The sequence below is a fragment of the Rissa tridactyla genome, chromosome 4 (genome assembly GCF_028500815.1).
Source record: "Rissa tridactyla isolate bRisTri1 chromosome 4, bRisTri1.patW.cur.20221130, whole genome shotgun sequence".
Classification (NCBI taxonomy): Eukaryota; Metazoa; Chordata; class Aves; order Charadriiformes; family Laridae; genus Rissa; species Rissa tridactyla.
In genome coordinates, this window is record NC_071469.1 from 33480448 (window position 1) to 33501109 (window position 20662).

A 20662-nucleotide genomic window follows, 5' to 3' on the forward strand; every position below is an offset into this window, starting at 1 on the left:
TAGATGTACTTACTTGTTCCCAGATTTCTGGAGTCAGACCATTCATGTGTTTGTGATTCATGTGCTATAAAATAGCAATGTTTTCTAGCTAACAAATACATTGAAAGCACAAATTCACTGAATTTTTAGCCTTTTAGAGAGAGTTACTAAATAAGAAAGTCCACCCCCCTCATCCAGAGTGTGTAAGGGGGGGGGAAACTTGAAGTGGCACAAGGACTAAAGATACAGGGAAGAAAAAGCGAGGCGCGTCTATAAACTGAAGTCAAGGCAGTGCCACCGAATTACTGTGTTGAAGTTGGCACTCTGAATCTCCTCTGATGTGTTTTGATGGGCTGCTTGCTATAGCTTCGTCTGTGTCCTTGTGACCTTGGTCTTGTTGTCTACTCAATTCTTTCATAACACAGCCCCGGGAAAAGGACTGAAATATTCAAATGAAAATAAAAATGGTACGATGTATGCTGCCATCGCATTGTTCCCTCTGCCCCTATTACTTCCTTCCAGCTCTTTGTCTGTTGAATCCGCCAGGCAGAGACTCCCTTATATTTCTTTTATATAGAGTGATGGCACATTTGGGGCCCCCTTCCCAGCTGACCTCCTATGCAGTGCTGTGATAAACATGATTCACAGATGGCGTTAAGAAGCTATAATGGGAAATTCTGCCTTGTAAGGCAGTAAGAACAGAACAGCTATATTAAAATGTGGCAAATTACAAAATGATTCAAGTGTATTCATCTCGCGAGTCGAGTTTCTCTTCTACTGCAGCATCATGGGTTTTGAAGTCAGTAATTTAGAAGGGTTCAAAGTGAAATTAGACAATTTGCAGTAATTATTCAGAATTCCCACTTAAATAATATTTTTTTCTGGAAAAGATAGAGGAAAGAGGAAAAGAGGAAAACCTTTTCTTCTGGAAAAGAGGAAAACCTAGTGGTTAGTGAGAGTGCCAGTTTGTGCAATCTTAAATTGTGGGTCAGTAGTTACAAATATTCTGTCCTTATCTTTATTTAAAAAAAACACCTAACAGAATGTGTAATCTGCAGGCTCAAACTATGCCACAAGAATCACATTTTTTTAACAGATACAAAGCTCATAGTTTTGACAAGAGTGTAATGAGATTTTTCAGATTAACATAATGTATGGTAAATAATTATGAAATACCTAAGGATGTTGAATTCCTGGCAATCGGCACTCTCACGGTTGAAAACAACTATTCACACAAATGGCGTGGAAATATTAGCTAGGTCCCAAATGACATTTATTCATTAATAATTAACAGTTATGATAGACGCAATATGAGTCATATTCTAAGTTCTTACTAGCGACAATTAAGTAAGATTGTCCTGATGTGAATAACTAATACAAATTCATTATGACCTGTGTGCTTAAAAAACTTTTTTTATTCCTCCTTCTGTTGGAGGCCAAACACTAAAAAGTGCTGAGTAATACCACTTTTCACTGACCTTACAGGAATTGCAGGTATTCAGTATACCTCAAGAATTGATCCTGTGGGGTATAATACAAAGTCTGCAGGTTTTAATTTTTTCTTTTTTCCTGGCTCCAGAAAGATCTTTGGCAGCTTGACAATTCAGCCTCTGTATTTCAAGAGCTCTGCAAATTCTAAGAGGGGTGAGCCTCAAAATGTTTAGTGAATACATAAAAACTTACATATATTTCAGTGGTTCTTGGGACAAGACAGAACTCTGGAGTTTCTGTAAAAAGGTGGCATCCTTGTGTATTATCTGCCCATTTGTGATTTATTTCCGTATCCATCTTGGGATGCTGATTTCTGCTGTCTTCTGCACCAATGACTGGCAGCTTGTTGAATGCTGTGCCCTTTCTACTGCTTTATTTATATCTACTATTGATCCACAATCCATTTACTGAAAAAAGCCATTTCTGAATAACATGATGGACTATACTGATGAAAAAATTGATTAAAAATATTTTTTCTGCCATGAATATACGCTTAAAACAGATGACCTGACACTGCTTTAAATAGTTTCTATTCTATGACTAGACAAAAGCTCAAATAATTATTCTGTGCTATACTTAGAGAATATCTATTGGAAGGTACTTAATATTCCCTGCTTCCTTGAAATAAACTATAAAATCAGGAGTCATCGTTATGCTATTCTAGGGTGGCCTCCAATTCAGCTGTTGCACAGTAATTGTTATATTGGGTTTTTGCGACCTTGTTTGCAGGGTGCACACCCAGTTGTGTGGAAGCCAAGCGCGCGTGGACTATGAACTGTGCTCATAAAACTAATGAGTTGAGGTGCAATTGCTTATTTTCCAGTCAACAGTGTTCCTGCTTCTTTCCCATGCCCTTTGGGGACATATTTACCTCTGCTGCTACGTACAGTATGCAACATACCGGTATTAATCCAGAATTGGAAGGTAATGAACAGCACGTAGCCCAGTAATACTAGTGACAATGCTGCAGCTGTATAGCTATGGCTAGTAACAGTCCACAGGCTTTGTCCTGAGCTTACAGGACCTCAGGACAGAGGCTTATCATATGTGCTTTGTCTGAACTTCCCCTCATCTTCTTGGAGCTTTGTTTTTACTTGATTTAGCTGTAACAACAATTTTTCTAATGACAGGAGACTCTGGATAATTTCTTTTATTTTTGTTTTGTATGGTGCAACCACAGTTTTTATATAGATATTAAAAATAAGTAGTTATTCTGTGTAGAATGATAGATTTATGACTCTAACATAATGCTACAGAGTACAGAAATAAAGGCCAGTGTCGCGGGCGGAGTGAATAACTTCACTTGTAAGAGAGTAGTGAAATGTTTATTAACATAAAACAGTGATTTAACAAAGTTAGTAGTGAATGCGACAGTGTTTTACGAGATTCGATGCCAGGGTACACTTGATTATTTACTGCACAGAGGCCAGGGTCAGACAAGCTCTCAGGGAGACCCTCCCGTTGAGTCACGAGGTTCAGAAAGGACCCCCTTGCTTTCTAAACTCCTTCTCAGAGAGGAGTCTAGGTGCGGCTGGATCCAATCCTAGTCCCAGACTTGGTCAACGGTTTATGTCTAAAGGATTATATATGCGCAATCAATCCTTATATCACTTAGCTAAGATTGCAAAGTTTAGCATGCTATTAGTCACTTACCGAGAATCTGTTGCAGCAAGGAATCTCTCAACCTCGAGGAGAAGAACGTTAAGCGAGTGTCCCCACTCAAGGGGAGGTCCTGTCGTGCAGCCCGCTGCCGTGCAGGAGAGCTCAAAGGGCTCTTGGGCTGTCCACTATTTATGGAGTAAGGGAATTGACCTACAGTCATATTCTCATGGGAACAAGATACCTAGGTTCCCACTCCAGACAGTGTTTTGGTTATGTTGCCAGCCATCTCCCACAGTTCAAGTGCAACTCATAACAACTCCCGCTGATGGCCATGGCTTGAGCAGGAGCCGGGGGGGGGGAAAGGGGAGAGCACACCGCCACAGCCTGTTAGAAGAGCAGCGACCGTGAGAAGACACCAGCTGCAGCGTAGAGGCGATGGACGAGAAGAGATGGGGCACAGGCCAGCACTGAAGACCCCAAGGCTGTAAACAACTTGCTGATGGTCAGGTAAAGAAACGCAGACCCAGAGCTGCACAAAACTAGCCTTAGGAGTAAAAAAGTGAAGAAAGAACAAGTATCTAAGACAAATAAAATACAAAATACATAGTTGCAGGCTAGTTAAGAAAAAGCAAGGTGTAAAAATTAGAAAACATGTGAAAATAACCTCAGGTGACAGCTATTTCCAAAAGAGGAAAAAGGAGAGAAAGAAGAAGAAACCATAACCGCCAACATCATACTCCTACAGGCACAGGACTCTGGAAGCTGATGATCCACTGTGCTCCCTCCACCAGCTGGAAGCCACAGGGAGGTGAAAGGATAAGCACAACACCAGGAGAAGGGGTAAGTACTAGATAGTGCACGCATAACGATTTTAACTGTAGGATTATTATTGAGACTTTCTATACAATTCCTTTATTTTTATTTCCTTTTTCTGCAAAAATTAGACCTCTATTAATAGTAATTCTTTGATTAGACTGCTAAGGTTGCAATTATACTAACAATAAATTTTGTGTGACTTTACCCATAGGGTGGGTTTCTTTTTGCCCATAACAAGATTTTGCACGTAAGTGCTCCTGCAGACCGTTGCTTCCCCCTGCTGAAATGGCACCCATTTGGTGGTGGGCTGCTGGGTATTAGCCAGCCTTTGTGGCATTTTTCATCAGGTCCTTTAATGCAGCTGTGATGTCTCATCTCGTTGACCACAAAAGCTGCAAGAAAATTTCTTTCTTCGTTGTGACTCAATGCAACCACTGCTGTTTAGCCTGTCCTTGAGAACAAAGTCCGTTCCATCAGTCTGAGGCATCTACTTGGATTTAAAGCTATGGCCTGGTGAACCCCAATCTCAGCTCTGGTATAAAAACAGCTTCTTTGGGGAAGGAGGTATGAATCTTTTAAGCTTCCATTATTTTCTGCTTTTAGATTCCAATAGTCTCTACTTTGCTATAGAGTCTCCTTCAAACACCCCCGGTTTCTCTTCTGAAGCTGGAGTGGCAGGAGGCCACAGAGGGCCAGAGCGGTCTCCAGAAATCCACAGGCATTACCTGAGGTCTGCCACCAAACCCCTATGTCACTGGCTTAATTTCTTAACTTCTTTGCATCTCGGTTCTCATCTAATAAATGGGTATTGAGGTTTTTTTCAGTGTGTCGATACTTAAGACTGTACATTGAACAAAACAGTGACTATCGCCACGTTTAGTGTTTTGCACAGCACAGTGAGGCTGGACTCTCCTTGAGATCCACCACCTGCTTTATATTAGAAATCAGGATCATAATTGCTGGATGAGAACAGAAATCAGGGCTGCCTCTTTAATCTCTTTCTTGGGAAAAGAGCACCCAAAATTTGAAACTCCCTCTTAAGAATTTAATGAATTTGCTATCTCCTATTCCTTCTTATTTTCCTTAAGCTCCTTGAAAGCAACTCAGAATTTGGGAATGCCTACAAGATTCTGCTACCAAAAGTGCTGTGCAACTACAGTTGAAAAGTAAATGGTATATGTGGGCAAGAGAAAGAAACAGCAGTTAGAGTAGCCTGAATAGTATGAATGTATCCCACATTTTCTATTTAAACCAATGCTGTCCGCTAGTTCAATTACTGCCAGTGTGTGGCTTTGGGCAAAGCAATTTTCTGCTCCACTTTTTCCATCTGTGAGACAAAGAAAGAGTGAAAACGGGAGGAAAAGAGGTTTAAAACCACTGCTTTTTCCCTCTTCTACTAAAGGCAAGAAATCAGCTCTTTCCTTCTTTGTGCGTCAGAGGCAGTACACTCTCACCTCTCTTCACCTTTGTCGGAGCTACGGGAGTTTGCCTTTCTCTACCTCCTACCTTAGCTTCCGCCTCACAAATGTGACTTGAGCTAACGTCCACGGAGTGCTTTGAGTACCTCAATGAACAGCGTGGTATCACTACAAATAACACCCCATACTATTTCTAAAATAGGAATGACCCAGGCAGCATGGAAAAACAAATAAATGGTATTCCTGTTGCACTGTTCTAATTCACACCTATTTATGTGTCTTGTTATTGTGAATTTTAGATTGCTTTCTATGCACTGTAATTCTATTCGCCTGTGTTAGTGCCACAATATATGCCCTATTACGTCAGTGTGTATTAAAAATATGCAAGTAAGGAGCTTAAGGCTATTTAGATGGGCTCCATTAGAAAAGAGATTGCAATGTAGGTTTTGGATTAAGAGCGAAAGCAAAAGATTCTTGGCCTTAATATTCAGTTGGCAATCCATATCTGTATCTCATTAGTGTGCAGCTAATTCTTGACAGAACACTTTATCCAGGATTCTTCAGGTATTTAATTTAAAAATTTACAAAAGTGTATTATTCATGTTTACCAGTGAAGATTGATCATTTATTCACACGTTGAACTGTTTGAGATGTATGTGTCATGGTTTTGATAGGACTTGTTTCCCTTCCTTATTTCCCACTTCCATTTTGGTAGCTGTATCTAATATTATCTAGGCCTGCATAATACCTTTATTTACATTTTAGGATTAAAAGTAACAGCAGGACTGTGTAATTGCTTGGCAGGAGTTCAGGCCTTGTATTTTGTGGTAGTACAAAAAGTGACTTGTGTTGGGAAAAAAAAGAAGTCTAGCAGTATTTAAGCATGAAATAAAACCATATATTATTTTCAATATTCAATGTGTAAAATAGAGAGATTCGTAACTAAGGCTTTGCAAAAGCTAGGGCAGACCAAACTGTATTGGATTCTGCATACCTCGGGAAGGCAGCTACTCCAGGGACCCGAATGTTTCACTTTTGGGATTAGAAGCACTTGCATAGTTACTGTCTCAACTGAGGGAGCACCGATGGACAGCCATGGATGCTAAGGGCTGCTGCAGTTCTAGAAAAGAGCATATTATAATGTTTACAGGCAGATGAATAACCTTATTCAGATTAAAGCCACATGTAAGTTGCCTGTTGCTGAGGGTGTAACTGTCCGCAGAATCACACCTTAACGGTCTGACTCTGTACTTAAATGGATATATTGACTGTGTAATATAATTGCAAAAATAGAATAAAAAGAAATGTTTAATCTTGTAATTAATCTAAAGCCATTCCTTCTTACTGATTTTAAAATATAATGTAATCTGCTTTTGCTTGCTATGTAATTACTTGGGGATGTTCCATCTGCTTTAAATCAGGCCCCTAGTCCTGCGATTCTTACTCATGCGTAGACAGACCCACTGAGTTCGAAGGAATACATTCTTTTCTCTTCCTCTAGAGTCACTGAGGATTATAAAGCTGTAAGAAAGAAAATATGTAGCTCAGAGGCGTATGTGACTGTATAGATATTCTACTACAACTGGGATTTGTATGGCAGAACTGATTCATGCTCTAAATCAGTCAACCCACTTTACCAAAATAGACTGACTAATGAGAAGACTAATCAGTAGGTTTGTGCATTGCAATTATTTGCCAGTTGCTTATTTTATTAAGTAATTTGCTATTGAAGCTCAGTCAGGACTAATGGGGAAGGGGGAAATTGAATTAATACATGGTGAATACATTTAATTGTCCTATTTTTGTCTTTTTTAGAACAGAATACTATTAACTTTTATGACAATATTTTTTTATTTCAGGTTGAAAAGGGGAAAGATAAATATGGCATGCATTACTGCTGAAGTAGATGCTAATTTGAATCAGTGCACAGTTAACACTCTGTTGACCAATTTAGGGAAAAAAGAAAGCATTTTAAAGAGGTTAGCTATACAGACAATAAATACAGATTCTTACCCTCATGTAGGCCCTGCTGGCACAGAGCAACCCTACAGCCAATGTACCCGGAGATGGAAGGAGCATCCTCCATCAGTATCTCTCGTTGTTCCAACTGATTCGTACGAGTTGGGCATTAACACGGCATTACTTAGAGCTGGTATCGTGTACATTGGGGGCTGGGAGAGATCATTCTTGGGAAGAACTGAGCAAGACTGTGTTTCTTACTGATGGTGTTTCGTCTTGCCCTGTGCTCACATAACATTCAGCATCAGGAGATACTAATCTTGAGTGGGTATCTGCCTGTTACCACAACGGAGTGAGTAACAGGCGTAATAACGATCATAACAGCAATAATCCAAAAATTATTCTAGATTTGGGTTTGTTTATTTTTTTCTGAGCTAAACACGATCAGTCCTTCAGAAATATTACCAGGTCCTTCCGTTACCTCAGGGCTGTCAGATAAAGAGCAGCCTTTGTTTTTCTGGAGTTCATTATGGAAAACGCCACAGCACCAACAGTCTCCGAATATAAATTGTTCAGTTGACCTTTCTCACAAGTTGAATGCCAAACCGCTTTATGCTGGGCAGCAGCAACTCATCTTCTGATGAAAATGAGGTTAACTGAGCAAATAACTCTTTCCTGGGGGTGTACGTTATTTTCAATACCAGGGGTTAACACCTTTACACCAGCAGGAGTTTGCAGAGTTGTTATCTGTGAAATACATTACGGAAATGGTTTTCTGCTTCAGGTATGAGGCATTTATGTATTCTTCATTACCACATCCATTGGCAGAACTTTTTTTGTAAAAGGTCCTTGCATCAATGCTCCTGTTTCTTTATCACAGGCGATTTAGTAAAAATGAAACCAGTGTCCATATACGGTAATGCAGCCTGGTGCTCTGCCTCTTGGCATCTATAGCAAAACCTTATCAGGCAGTATCATCTACATGACTGAATACAGATGTTCACGTATGCACATAAACTTTACACGTTGAATCTATCTGAAGATGAATTACAAGCTTATGTTAAGGGCTAGACATGATTTCGGCTCCTACGCGTATGCATCCCAGGCATTATTCCCTCCCCACAGTAGTTTGCACCACTTCAAAGAAGATGGCCCCAGAGAACCCAGTTTGTGGAGAGGAATCTTAGTTTCCAACTCTGAGGTTGAACCAATGTCGCACTGTGGGAATAAGCAGACAAAAGATCATCTTTAAGATTTGTTATCTAGGCAAAACCAGTCGTTAATTACAGAAGGCATTACTTCTTCATCAACTTTGTAGCAGTGGCTAAGGTAGCAGAATTAAAACATAACATCTCGGTCCCACCAAACTAACTTCTTGCCAGTAGAAACTGGACCTGGTATCTGTTTTCCAGTTTGCTCTGCTAGGTATTTGGTAGGATGCAAAAACAGTCCAGATGTGTCCGGGCATCAGCCACAAAACTACAATAAGATTATTGTTCGTTTATTTTTAAGCTAAAAAATGGTCCCCCCCAAAAAAGGGGGAAAATATTTTTCCCCTTAGTGAGACAGATGTTAAACTCTTATGACAGAATTCAGAAAAGAAAATCCCTCCCCCCCCCCCCCCCCCAGCAGAAATTTTCTCACAACCGGTGAATTCCCTTATGAAAATTTCCAAGGGCAGAAGTCACTCCCAACGATGTCGCAACCTCTTTCAGTTGGAGCCGTTACGCGGTAACAAAAAGCGCCGGTGAAAACGCTGGAGGAGCCCACGCCCGCCCGCCTCAGCGAGACACGGCGCGACTCCCCTCTGCGCGCGGGTCCCACGCTGTCCCCGCTGGCGCCCAGGGGTCGCGGCCCTTGCAGGCGCCGGCTCTGAGGAAGGGCCGAGCGCGCACACACACACCGGGGGTTCTGACACCGGGGCAGCGCTGGGGCCTCTCCTGACAGGGCAGACGCCGGGGGGGCGCCCGTGGGGCTGAGTGGAAATCAGAAGCCACGGCAGACTCTGATCAGAACCGGCTATAAATCTCAGCGGAACCAACCGAACCACCTTACAAAAAAAAAAAAAAAAAAGCTATCTTTAAAAAAAAAAAAAAAATTAAAAAAAATGACCAAGAGGGGTGGGTTTTTTGTTGTCGTTTTCGGTGGGAGCCCGTTAGCTCCCGCCTGCGCCTCCCTCAAGCTACCGCAGCGGGCAGCTCCTTCCCCGCCCCGGTGGCTGCCGACCCTCGGAGCGACCCCCGGGGCGGTGCCTCCCTCCCCTCCGCCCCCCAGCACCCTACCGCGGCCTTGCTGCTCCCGCCCCTCCGGGGCTCCGCGCTCCCCGGGGGCCTCCCAGGCCCGCGGCGGGCGCTCGATGGCTCCGGGCCCGATTGCACAGCCCTGAGCGACGCCGCCGCCCACCCACCGCCCCGCCCTCCCCCGCCGGCGGGCGGCAGCAGCGGCGGCGGCCCGGCCGCAGGCCCCCGCCGCCCCCCCGCGCCGGAGGAGGGCGGGCGGACGGACGGAGCCGAGCCCCGCAGCGCCGCCGCCCCGCAGAGCGGCGCGGGAGCCTTGCGGCGGGACGAGCCGCGCAGCGCAGGGCAGGGCAGGTACCGCGGGCGGGCGGGCGGAGGGCGCCGGTCCTGCCCCGCCAAGCGCCAGGGTGCGGGCGTCCGAGAGGGCGAGGGAAGGGGCGCGGGCGCGAAGGCCCGGAGGGGGGCACGGGAGGGCGGGGATGACCCTAAAGCAGCGGGGTGCCGGCCCCCCGCCGCCGGCGGGAGGGGGTGCCCGGGTTCGGCGCGGGGTGAGGGGTTGTGTGAAGGCGGGTGTAAGGGCCGAGGGGAGCCGGGCAGCTCGCTGAGGGGCGGGGGCGGCCCGAGGCCTGTGCCTGGAAAGTGCTCGATCACCCCCGGAGCCGGCTGGCTGCCTGGCTGGGTGAATGAGGCAGAGCCCGGGCGGCTCCCGGGCTCCCGCAGCACCGCTCGCCCCGTCCCGTCCCGACCCGACCCCCGGCCTGGCGGGACAGGTCTCTGTCACTCCCCTGAGGGGAGCAGTGGAGGGTCTTCCCGTGGTGGGGGCGAGGCAAGCCGGCCGCACGCGTGGTGCCGTCCGAGTGTGCCCGCCTGGATGTCACGGTGAGGGGCGGGAGGGCGACCCCGTCCCCGCTCCCGCCCGGCTGTGGGGTAAGCGGCGGCGGGGCAAGCGAGATGGACGTTTGCCTGGTGCGGGTAGATACCGAGCCTGGGGCTGCGGGGACGGGTTTGGCATTCACTTGCATTTGGGGGGCTGTTTTTGTATCTTATTATGCATCTTTTTAATTAAGGATATTTTGGGGGGTAAGGAAGGGTAGCGGCGTTGGACGTTCTGCTATGCAGAACTGTTATTGCGGGCTTTTGCAGTTTGAGTTCGTGGCTGTCCAGTAGGACAATGAGCAAGTCTACACCGTATACCCGGTAAAAACTTTGCACAGGGATGTAAAACCCATAAAGTTGCATTAGCGTTGACATTTTGGAATGAGAGAAAGAGTAGTAAACATTCTAAGTTTAGTTGAAATAAGAGTAAAGTTTATTGAGATATGGGTGGGAGTGTGATAAGAGGAAGACAGATTAGTAAAGGCTAGTCCAGCTTTGTGCTTCTATGTATGAAATCTGATATTTCTGGAGCTTTGGATTCATTATTGGTAGTGTTTCTTTAAGTTTGGGTTTTGATTTAGTAGTATTAAGTATTTATAGTTGTAATCGTGAATTGTACTAAGCTTTTATTTTAGTTTCCCATGCCAGAAATATTTTCCCTGTCTTCAGAAATAGTCAAGCCATGTTGTATGTTTTGGTGTTTTGCTACGTGGTATGTAATATTCTCAACTCAAGTATGAAATAACAATTGAGACCTAGAAGATAGATTACTTCTGGTTGTGTGCTGAATGAAGTTTGGGTTTCTTTTCTATTTCCTGATGGTTTGGCACAATGAAAAAGAGGTGGGGGAGGGAGGAAACCAGTTTAATGTTACACTAAGTCTGGCGATATATTGAAAACTTGTGCTTGATTCTTGAAGAGAAGATTGGTTTTATTGTCAGTAAAATATCTGAGTTACTGAGTAGTTCATGATGTTGTATCCCAAGGTATCAAAACCTTTGTTAATCAATGCAGAATGATCTCTGTTTTAAAATGCAGAACATCCTAATGAGGCAGGAGGTTAGAAACACCTTCTTACAAAAGCATTTTCAGATTGTGGGATGTTTGTTCTATTCAGTTTTTACTGTTAGAGTTTTTACTGTTTATAAGGAAGCAGAACCTTAAAATAGACATGAAGTGCATCTACATCTTCATGACAAACCAAAAAAACCATGAAATCTCTATGCAGTTACATTTTGTTGAGCTGGTTTGGAGTTTTCTTTGAGGAACAGCCATTTAAAATATCCAGAGAATCAACCATCTCAGTGAGGTATGTCAGTGATTTATGCCCGGATAGTGGTCTCTGATCTGCCAAACAAGCCTCCTGCAGAGCCTGCACCTGTGAGGGCTTCTGCTGCTGCTGAATTTCTGTGTTGGCACGTTCCAGTGTAGTTGAAGTCTAGTCATAGTACTAGTTAAGCTATGATAGTTAAACTAGTTAAACTATGATAGCTATAATGATTTTGAGGAAAAATAAGTATACTTTTCCAGGATTTCAGGATGTGTTAAGCAAAAATTTCCCGTGGTTTAATTTAATGCTAAACTAGACTGGATTCAGCATTTACCTTAATGGCAAATTGGTAGCTAACATGCTGCGCTTTCAATTATCCATATGCATATGTATCACCTGCTGTAAGTCAATTTAACATTTTAACAAAGGATTTAATTTCATGGAACTCCTATCATTGTGACCAAAAAAACCCGGTCAAAATACTCAGTTTGCTATATTTTGTCTATATTAGGTAAACAATATTGTCTACAACATCATCAGGAATAAAGCTATGTTCAGACATATATTGAAATCATTGTTAGGATTTAGGTGGATGTTTACACTCCTGTGACTTTTATGCCTTGCTATCACATCAGCTTTCAAACCTGCAAAGAAATAAAACCAAAGCATTTTATGCATTTTTATTCAGACTGAAGCTAGCTATTGCTTTTTGAAGTTTAGTTAGTCAAATTTGGGGGTGGTGGTGGGGGAATCTTTAAAACTCACTTTGTCAGAATCAGTCTTCCAGGTATGACACTGTTTTTCTAACTTTTAGAAGCGTAGCTTAATTGTTTTAATGCAGTTTGCCAAGGTGCTTGTAAATAAGATAAAGTTCTGAGGTCCCTGTAATGGAGACAAGTTTATCTTTTGACTGAAACTTGCAGAAATTAATATAGCTAATATTCAAGAGTTGTGGGTGCTAGGGGGGACAGAGTGTACCAGTAGTGCCTGCTGTGGAGCTCAGGAAATGGCTGGTTTCTCTCTCTCAATAACTGAACGTAGCTGATTCTTGGTTTCCTGGAATAGTTTTTCTCGTGTGGCGACAAAGATTAAAGTGATGATAAGAAACATGAAAGCAAAGTATGTGTACTTCTTAACACGATGAATGAATGTCCTCCAAAATCTGAGTTTTTAAAAATATCTTGAATGCTTTGCATTGCTAAAACAGCTATTGCGTTTCCAGGCGCGTTTTTCAGGGTATTTTTTTCTCTAGTTATGTCAAGCTTTGTCCTCAAAACTTCACAGAAATCATTCAGCATTCCAAGAAGACATTGTCTTGTCATTTCTTTCACACTTCAGCAAATGTATATTGTGTTGTAGTTCGTATCAATGTCACCGTTATGTATGAGGGTTGTGGGTGGTCACATTCCTTGTGTGAATATTTTTTAAACCAGCAAGCCCAGAACAAGGTTTCTGATAGATTTCACTTAGATCTTTGTTCCTTTTAAGCTTTGCTGCTTTTTCAGATACAGGGCGGTTCTTCTGAAACTTGGAAATCAATAATGTTTGATAAGCACTTTGCTAGGAAAACCAGTCGTTTGGAACTGTTCCTGTGGGAGTAAACAAGTACTTTGTATGAGCATCATTGTTCACAAAACATCAAAATACAGCCCTTTTGTTTTGCAACACAGATGGAAGTAGCTGAGAAACCAGCAACAATTCTGTTTGGGCTGCATGGGACTTTGTTCTTTAGCACAGCGTGAAATGCTATGTGAACACATAGGCAAGACCTACATGGAAGGTGCAATATATGAAGGATGCACTTGGATTACATCTTTTAATAAGTACCCGAGTAAATGCTACCAAATTTTCAGTGATAGAAAAGATGCGCAGTTTTCCTGGGGCAAATTGCTTCATCCAGAAGACTGTTAAGCAGAGAGCCTGAAAGAAAGGGGTCTTGTTTCAACATCTATGATTTCAGAATCATGCTTCTAAGCTGAATAATTGCACACAAAAAATATAACATTAAGTGGAAGTTGCCCTAGTCTGAAATCTCCAGCGGTAATTAGAGGAAATGGATGGTTGTGTCATAATCTGCTACTTGTTGTTGCTCTTAGTCAAGCAGATTCTTTATTGCTTTTTGCTGTTTGGGATGAGCATGTGATGCAAGCATGTACGTTTTTTTATTTAAAAAGGAAGACAGCTTGATCTGTTATCCCTTCATAGCACAGAATATGCAATAAAACATATGAGTACTCAACCACGAGATTTACTATCTGCTGCGTTTTTCACATGCCAGTGCACCTAAAATTTGATATTAAGACTTACGGTTCTGCTTGATTTAAAAGTCTTAAAATCTTGGACCTTCTTCTCCGCAGCCTGTTATTCTTTTTCCGTGTGCTCTGGGTTGTGGTCTTGTGATGACTTTCCCTTGTGGCTTGTTCTTGCAAGCTGCTGTTGAACAACATCGATGTTAGTCCCATCTTCTCCATGCTTGGCTCCCAATTTCCCCACTGCTGACCAATATAACATAACACTGCAAAATACCTGGCATTCTTATTACAGTATATTGATTTTGGATGAAAGGCAATCAAGTCTGATGCCAAGGAGTAATTTGGTCCAAATTGATGAGACTGATCACTGATAAATTGAAGAGCGCGTGTGTGTGTGTGCATTGAAAGACTGGGCTCTGCTTTCATAACCTCTTCATAGTCCTCCTCGTCAAGGGTTTAATCAATTCAGCATAACAATACTTCCACTAAAGAAACAGTCAGTCTTCAGGGGAGTTAACTTTTTCTTTTTCTCTTTTTTTTTTTCTGGTTTGTTTTTTTTTTTTTTTTCCTTCTCTCTCCTCTTCCTCCTTCTCTTGGTGTCTTGGTGCTGAAATGCCCCAAATTTGCTGCTATGTTTTCTTTGAAGCTACGTGCAAGAAAGCAGTGAAAGGGCACGTGAAATTCACAGCTTTTTTTCAGTTGAATGAGAGGCCAAGAGTGATGTTCAGCAGTGCTGAACATAAAATGTGCGCAGAGGGGTCCACGTTATGTGGAGACTGGCAGTTACCTGCCATTGCTTCACGTGGCTCTGTGGAGCCAAGTATTTAAGGCTTCTGTATGTATTAGAGAAAAGGCGTGAGTTGGCTGAACGCTGAGCATCCTACCACACAAAGGTATTGCGGTACTGATGTACTTACACTGATGCTTTTATTTTGCTTTGCCTCCTCTTATTGACAATTTTGAGGCAGGCTTTGCTTCTGTGTGCTAGTTGGTAATAGTTTGTAGGAGTCAATAAGTAAACAAAGGCTGATCTGTCCTTTGAGTAATAATAAATACCTTTATCTAGATATTGAATGTTCCCACTCCAGTAGTATTTCCAGTGTCTAAACTCCAAGCTCATCTGAGCTGGGATTTTAGTTCTTGGCGCTGAAATAATCAGAATTTATTTCTTACAAAATTTTTGAGATTCTATCATTGTAGTTTATTTAAATTAGATTATTTCTATGCGTGCTATAAATTCTAGCTAAGTTACACCTGAAGATAACTCAATCCTTTGTTCCCTGGGCAATCAGATCTCCTGTTGGGAGTTGCCGGGAGTTTGATCCTGGGCGTTTTGCCTTCTCCAGCCCTCCCTGCCTCCTTATGTTTGCCTACTCACGTAAACGACACACTGTAGCTATTGGACTTTGGTCCATGTTTCATTCATTAATAGCTGAATTTGGCCCGTGCTTTAAGGTGGTTTTTCAGCCCAGCTGGCAAAAAGAGCATCGTCCTCGGTTTGTCCTGTCAGAAGTAAGCCCGAGGGAGCTGGGCAGGAGTTCTCTTGATGTTTGGGAGAGGCTCGAAGCAGGTATGTGCAAGGGCTTGACGCAGGCTTGAGCATCGATCTTCTTGCCACGCGGTCAGCTCAGATGCATGGGTGTAACGATCATCCCATTAAACTTTTAAAACAGTGCTGCAGGAGTAACATTGATCTGAACTGTTACCGACCAGAACTAAATGTGTCAGGCTGGAAGGCTTTCTCTTAACTGTATTGGGTCGCTTGTTAGATAGATGAAAATAAATCTTGCCTTCTGAGGAAAAAAACATGAATTTGAAGTTAGTTAAAATACCACTGTGATGCAATGAAGCTAATGAATGTGCTTCAGCTCTGTTTTTCAGTGGTGCGATGATTATGGTATTGATTGTGTAGTCAGCCCAATGGCAGCTGTTATGGAAACACTGGTAATTATTGCTGGTCATTGTTTTATCTTACTCATTGCTATTACTCATTACTCATTTTTTTACTATTACTCGTTACTGGCAACGAGTAACAGTGATCATTTCTTAGAAGTATAACGTCCTTTTTACTTCTCTGCTAGACTAGTCTCTGGTACAAAATTGAATCTACAGGTTTATTATCTTTATGCTTCATATCAGATTTAATGCAGAATTATTTTAATACTTCTGAAACTAGAAAATATAAATAATTCTTATTAAGATAAGTTAAACAGCACTGTATTTTCTTCACTACATAGTACATGTGAAGGACCTAGATCCTCATCTAGATTGTACACTAGATCCTTGTCTGAGTATCATGCTCAGAGAGCTCAGGTTGATCTGATTTCTCCTTGAGCAGCACTTGTTCCTAGCAAAGAGAGACAAACTGCTGGAGCAATGAGAGATTGATGAAATATGAGAAATCTTAAAAGAAAATACATTCGTTGAGTACATACTTGATCTGTGTGGTAGTTTCCATTAGTCATGTGTTGATCTTCCTTGAATGAGAGATCAGTTAGGAGTCTACTTTATTGCAGATTAGTCTTTTTTTTTTTTTTTTTTTTTTTTTTTTTTATGCAGAGACAAAATATGCCATGGGATGGAAGGAAGGGGAAAAGTAAAATTCATTAAGTTGCCACTACTGTTCATAGCTTTTGATTTGTTGTGTATTAATTTTTGTCTTAGACTTCCATGTGAAAGAAATACACCAGTCTGTGGAATGCTTCCCTCAGCTTTTAAAGCCTGACGAGATTAGTCATCTCGGAACAAACTTGATACACAAAATAGATCTATTTGATTTTTTGTCTCTGTTATAACTGTGTCATGGATGATCTGTTAGTTCTCATGTTTTAAAGCCAGTTACTAAAGGCAGCTATTCAGATCGGCAGCTATTACCCTGGTTCAGTCACCTTTCTCTGTCTTTTTTTTTTTTTTTTTTTTTTTTAAAGAAGACTAAAAGTCCCTTTTTTTCCTCTTTGTGGTTTTCAGGAACTTTAGAAACTCAATTGCTCTTGCCTTTTAATGCTTGATTCACCCTATATTCCTTTCAATTTACAGGGCAGCATTCCATCTAATGCTTGTTCTAAGAGCTTTTCTGAGCTCTTTTCTGATCAGTCTCGAACAATCCTGCTTGCCAAATTGGCAGTCGGCAAATGAAAAATTTTTCATCAGTAATACATAAGAACAATTCTGCCTGTCCAATAAATCTTTGTGACAGTTTTGTAGGATAGTATAAATGTAAAATAAACTTACCTTATAGGAAAAAAAGAGGGATTTTTGATTGATCTGCTGCTGTAGCACTGATGGGGAAGTAAATCTTGTAATTACTTCAGTTATCTAAAGACAAAGCCAAAAGGATGGTGCATCATGCTAGCTAGAAAATTCAGATTTTTTCACCAGCCATGTGTGCCTTTTCATTTTTGTTGATGGCATAGTATGTGTCCCATCCAATGAAATTTCACATCTATTTTTCCAGATTGAGAAGGATCAAAATCATAACGCCAGGGGAAAGGGACTTTCAAATAATTCAGGGCTTTTAAACATGGGTTTCACGTAAATGTAGATGCATCTTTATGTGCTTAGCTTGTACTTGCGTTGATTTACTAGTGTGTGAGGATGTTCAAGAAACTGTAATACCTGCCATGGCTGGCATAACGTTCAGTCCTTCGTGGTGCTTGCCTAGCCCACCACGTGGCTGTGCCATGCCTCGACCTAGCACAGAGTTGCACCCGTGTCTGGAGTGTACGTGTTTAGGCTTGATGTTTCCTTCTGCACTTAGAAATTGCCTAGGAACATCCGCATGCATAACGAGAACGCATTGAATATTAATCAAACCCAGCTCGTCCCCACACTCGGTGCTCGTGTTCTGTTTTGCGTAGCCTTGTAAGCACCGCGCTGTTTGTAGTGTTCTCCAATCTGACTGCAAAACCAATGTGCTGCAGTAAAAGCTTGATTCCCTATGTTCTCACAAAGTTGTATGCCTGTGCCCTTTTTATATTATTATTTTTGAAGCTTCATAAGAATCTCTGGTGTGCAGACTTAAAACTCATTACAGGACGTCTCAGTAGGTGTTAGGGGTAAGGGCTTTTTTGATAGGATGGCGAGTATGCTGTTTTGTACATAGCTTCGTGGACCCAAGGTTTGCTTGTTGTCCAGCACTGGAAAGATCAGGTCTGTGACTTTTTTTTTTTTTTGCTGGGTGTCTAGTTCTCAGTTTCTACAAAACTAAATCTTGCATAATGAACAATCAGCCTCTGTAATTCAGAACTGATAGAGTCTTTCCTCTGAGAAACGCTAGCGTTTCTAGCCATGGTAGCAGTTGTTCCTTATAAAGATCAGCAACTACACCATAACACTTTTCTTTTTTAATTTAGACTATGCAAATCCTGAAAAAAAAACCAAAAAAAAAACCAACAAAAAAAAGTACTTCCAGTTGATTTTTACAAATATGTCCTTATATGGTGGAAGTGTCACATATAGAAACATGTTACAATAATAACTTCAGTGGAACAGCATAAAGTTTTATCTTTGACTAACATTAACAGAGGGGTATATGTTGGCAGTGTGAGTTGTGGGCAGGATAGTTGACAAAATGTACAAAATGTAGACCCATCCAGAATGGAAGGGGTTCTGGGATGTCTTTTTGTCCAACCTTTAGCTCTCTGAGTTCAGACCAGGCAGCTTAGAGTTTTGTCCAGTTCAGTCTTAGAAACCCTTGAGAGTGTTCTACAGCCTCTAAGCATCCATCCCAATGGCTGGTAATCCTTACAGTGAAAATCTTTTATTCTTCTATCCAATTGGAACCTTCCCCATTTCAATTTATGATACTTCTGGCATTATTCCTTTCTGTACACTTCAGTAAAGAACCTGTCTTCATCTTCTTGGTAGTCTTCCCTTGTGACAGCTACTGTTAGGTGCCCCTGAGCCTTCTCTTTGCCAGGCTGAACCCTAGTTCCCCAGGCTGAAAGAAGTTTAGATTACTTTGAAATCTACATGTACTTTTAATTTGTTCTCAACTTCATTATTTGAAAGACAGATTGAAAAACGATTGCATTTAAAGTAGCATGCAAACTGTATTTCATGTCCCGCCAGACTAAGTTCAAGTTGAATGACATTTAAACGGAAATAATTTTGTCCCTTGATTCTAATATTAATATTATATCTGGGAGCTAAGAAAATGGATTGATAATCCTCATGTCTTTTTGTATCCATAGTATTGTACATGAATATTTCAGAGCAGTTGAGTCACCTTTGCCAGTTTCGCTGGTTGTTCATTTATACATGCATGCTGTTGTATTGTTTATGACAATAATAAGGACGTGGTCATTCATGGTGGCATTCCAGATTAATACAATAAATATTTTCCACCTATGCTTTTTGAGATATATTGAAGTAATGTAAGTCTGATGAAGGAACTGAAATCATCTTTCTAGAAAATAATTGTGGTATTATGCTGTTTGAGCTTACTTTTGTTTGTTTGTTTTAAAGTTAATCTAAGTTAACAAAACAAATGAGAAAGGTGGTTAAATTAATCAATTTTTATGGTGAATACGATGGGTCTGCCCATTTCAAATGCAACATATAAACAGGTAGTAATATTTATGGAATTCCAGTTCAGTGCCTTTTGGTGAGCTATTAACTAATAAAAATTGTCAGTCTGCAAGCCTTTGGAATTCTTGGGCGTTTGGGGTGTTTGTTTTTTTTTTTTTTGTAGAATAGACACTTGTATTTCATGTGCTTTTTAAAAGGTGATTTTTGTGTTAACTCTTTCTCTAGAAAACTGAGCTCTTGACATCCTTTATCCAAGAACCTGGAGCAGCAGAGAGACAGTTTTTACAATGAGGAGAAATTATCTGCTGGGTAAGTGATCTGTGATGTTTTTTCAGTTGGGGAAAACAGCTGTGAGTTGTAATCCTCAGCTCTGTATGTAAGTTGAATCAGTTGCTGTGGCTGTAGGTGACTTAGATATACTCGACATTGGGACAGGCCTCGGGTGAGGTAAAAAGGAGGGTTTGTGACATGTAATTTCCTGATTGTGAACATCTCTATGTACCTAGGCAGGTGAAATATATATAGATGTACTTAGGTATCTTACTTAGGTAATCTCGTGATTGTCATTTTATAATGTGATGCCTTGTCAAGCTGCCTGGTATTTCAGGTGAACTTGAAGTGACGGTTCATTATAGTAAATTAGATATGACTAATTTCCTTTGTGAGTAAATTTTACATAAAAATGTGCAGAAAGTAGTAAAGGTAACCTTCTGCTGTGCATTTGATGACAAACCAAGTACTGAATTATTTACCACTGCTTTGGATTGCCCATTTACTGTTTGATGGATCATTTTACACTATAATGTTGTTACTGCATAGGAAAAAAATGTGTGTTCAGCAGTCTCAGTGACCTCTGGAAAGGATAATTTGTTTGGGAGTTTAAAATACAGTTGCCATTTTACCGGAATCTCCTTGACTATTTTTGTTTGCAAATCCTACGCAATATTATATTTTGTAGTTTGAGGCTATATGGTATTTAAATAGTAGGGGGAAAAAATAACATTGGAAGTATTTTTCATCTTGGCTTTCTTCTAGTTATGCCTGTCAACAATGTGGAAATTCACAAGATAGTTTGAGACACATAAATAAAATATAATTTCTTTTGAACTTTGAGTTTCTGAAACCATCCTTTTTTCAGGTGGGGAGTTTTTTTGAAAAAAGGCAGCAATAGAGGTTTGTTCAGCAATGAAGTTCTGTTTTTATTTTATGCCTTGCTTGGCATTGAGAATACAT

The 20662-nt window shown here is 41.3% G+C and overlaps 1 protein-coding gene and 1 long non-coding RNA gene across 8 annotated transcripts in view; one reads left to right on the forward strand and one right to left on the reverse strand.

Moving 5' to 3' along the window:
* Positions 1 to 2121: 2121 nt before the first annotated feature.
* On the reverse strand, positions 2122 to 9665 carry LOC128909329 (uncharacterized). Its single transcript, XR_008466337.1, has 3 exons — positions 9548 to 9665; positions 6301 to 8483; positions 2122 to 3616 (listed from the first exon to the last, which is right to left on the reverse strand). It is a non-coding gene; the product is annotated as an uncharacterized LOC128909329 (long non-coding RNA).
* Positions 9666 to 9722: 57 nt separating this feature from the next.
* The window catches only part of HEATR5A (HEAT repeat containing 5A), a 68671-nt gene continuing 57731 nt past the window's right edge, over positions 9723 to 20662 (forward strand). For all 7 annotated transcript variants that reach the window (XR_008466161.1, XM_054199932.1, XM_054199933.1 and 4 more), the window contains exons 1-2: positions 9723 to 9856; positions 19655 to 19738. The gene's annotated coding sequence lies outside the window, so the exon portion shown is untranslated. The remainder of the gene's footprint in view (positions 9857 to 19654; positions 19739 to 20662) is intronic.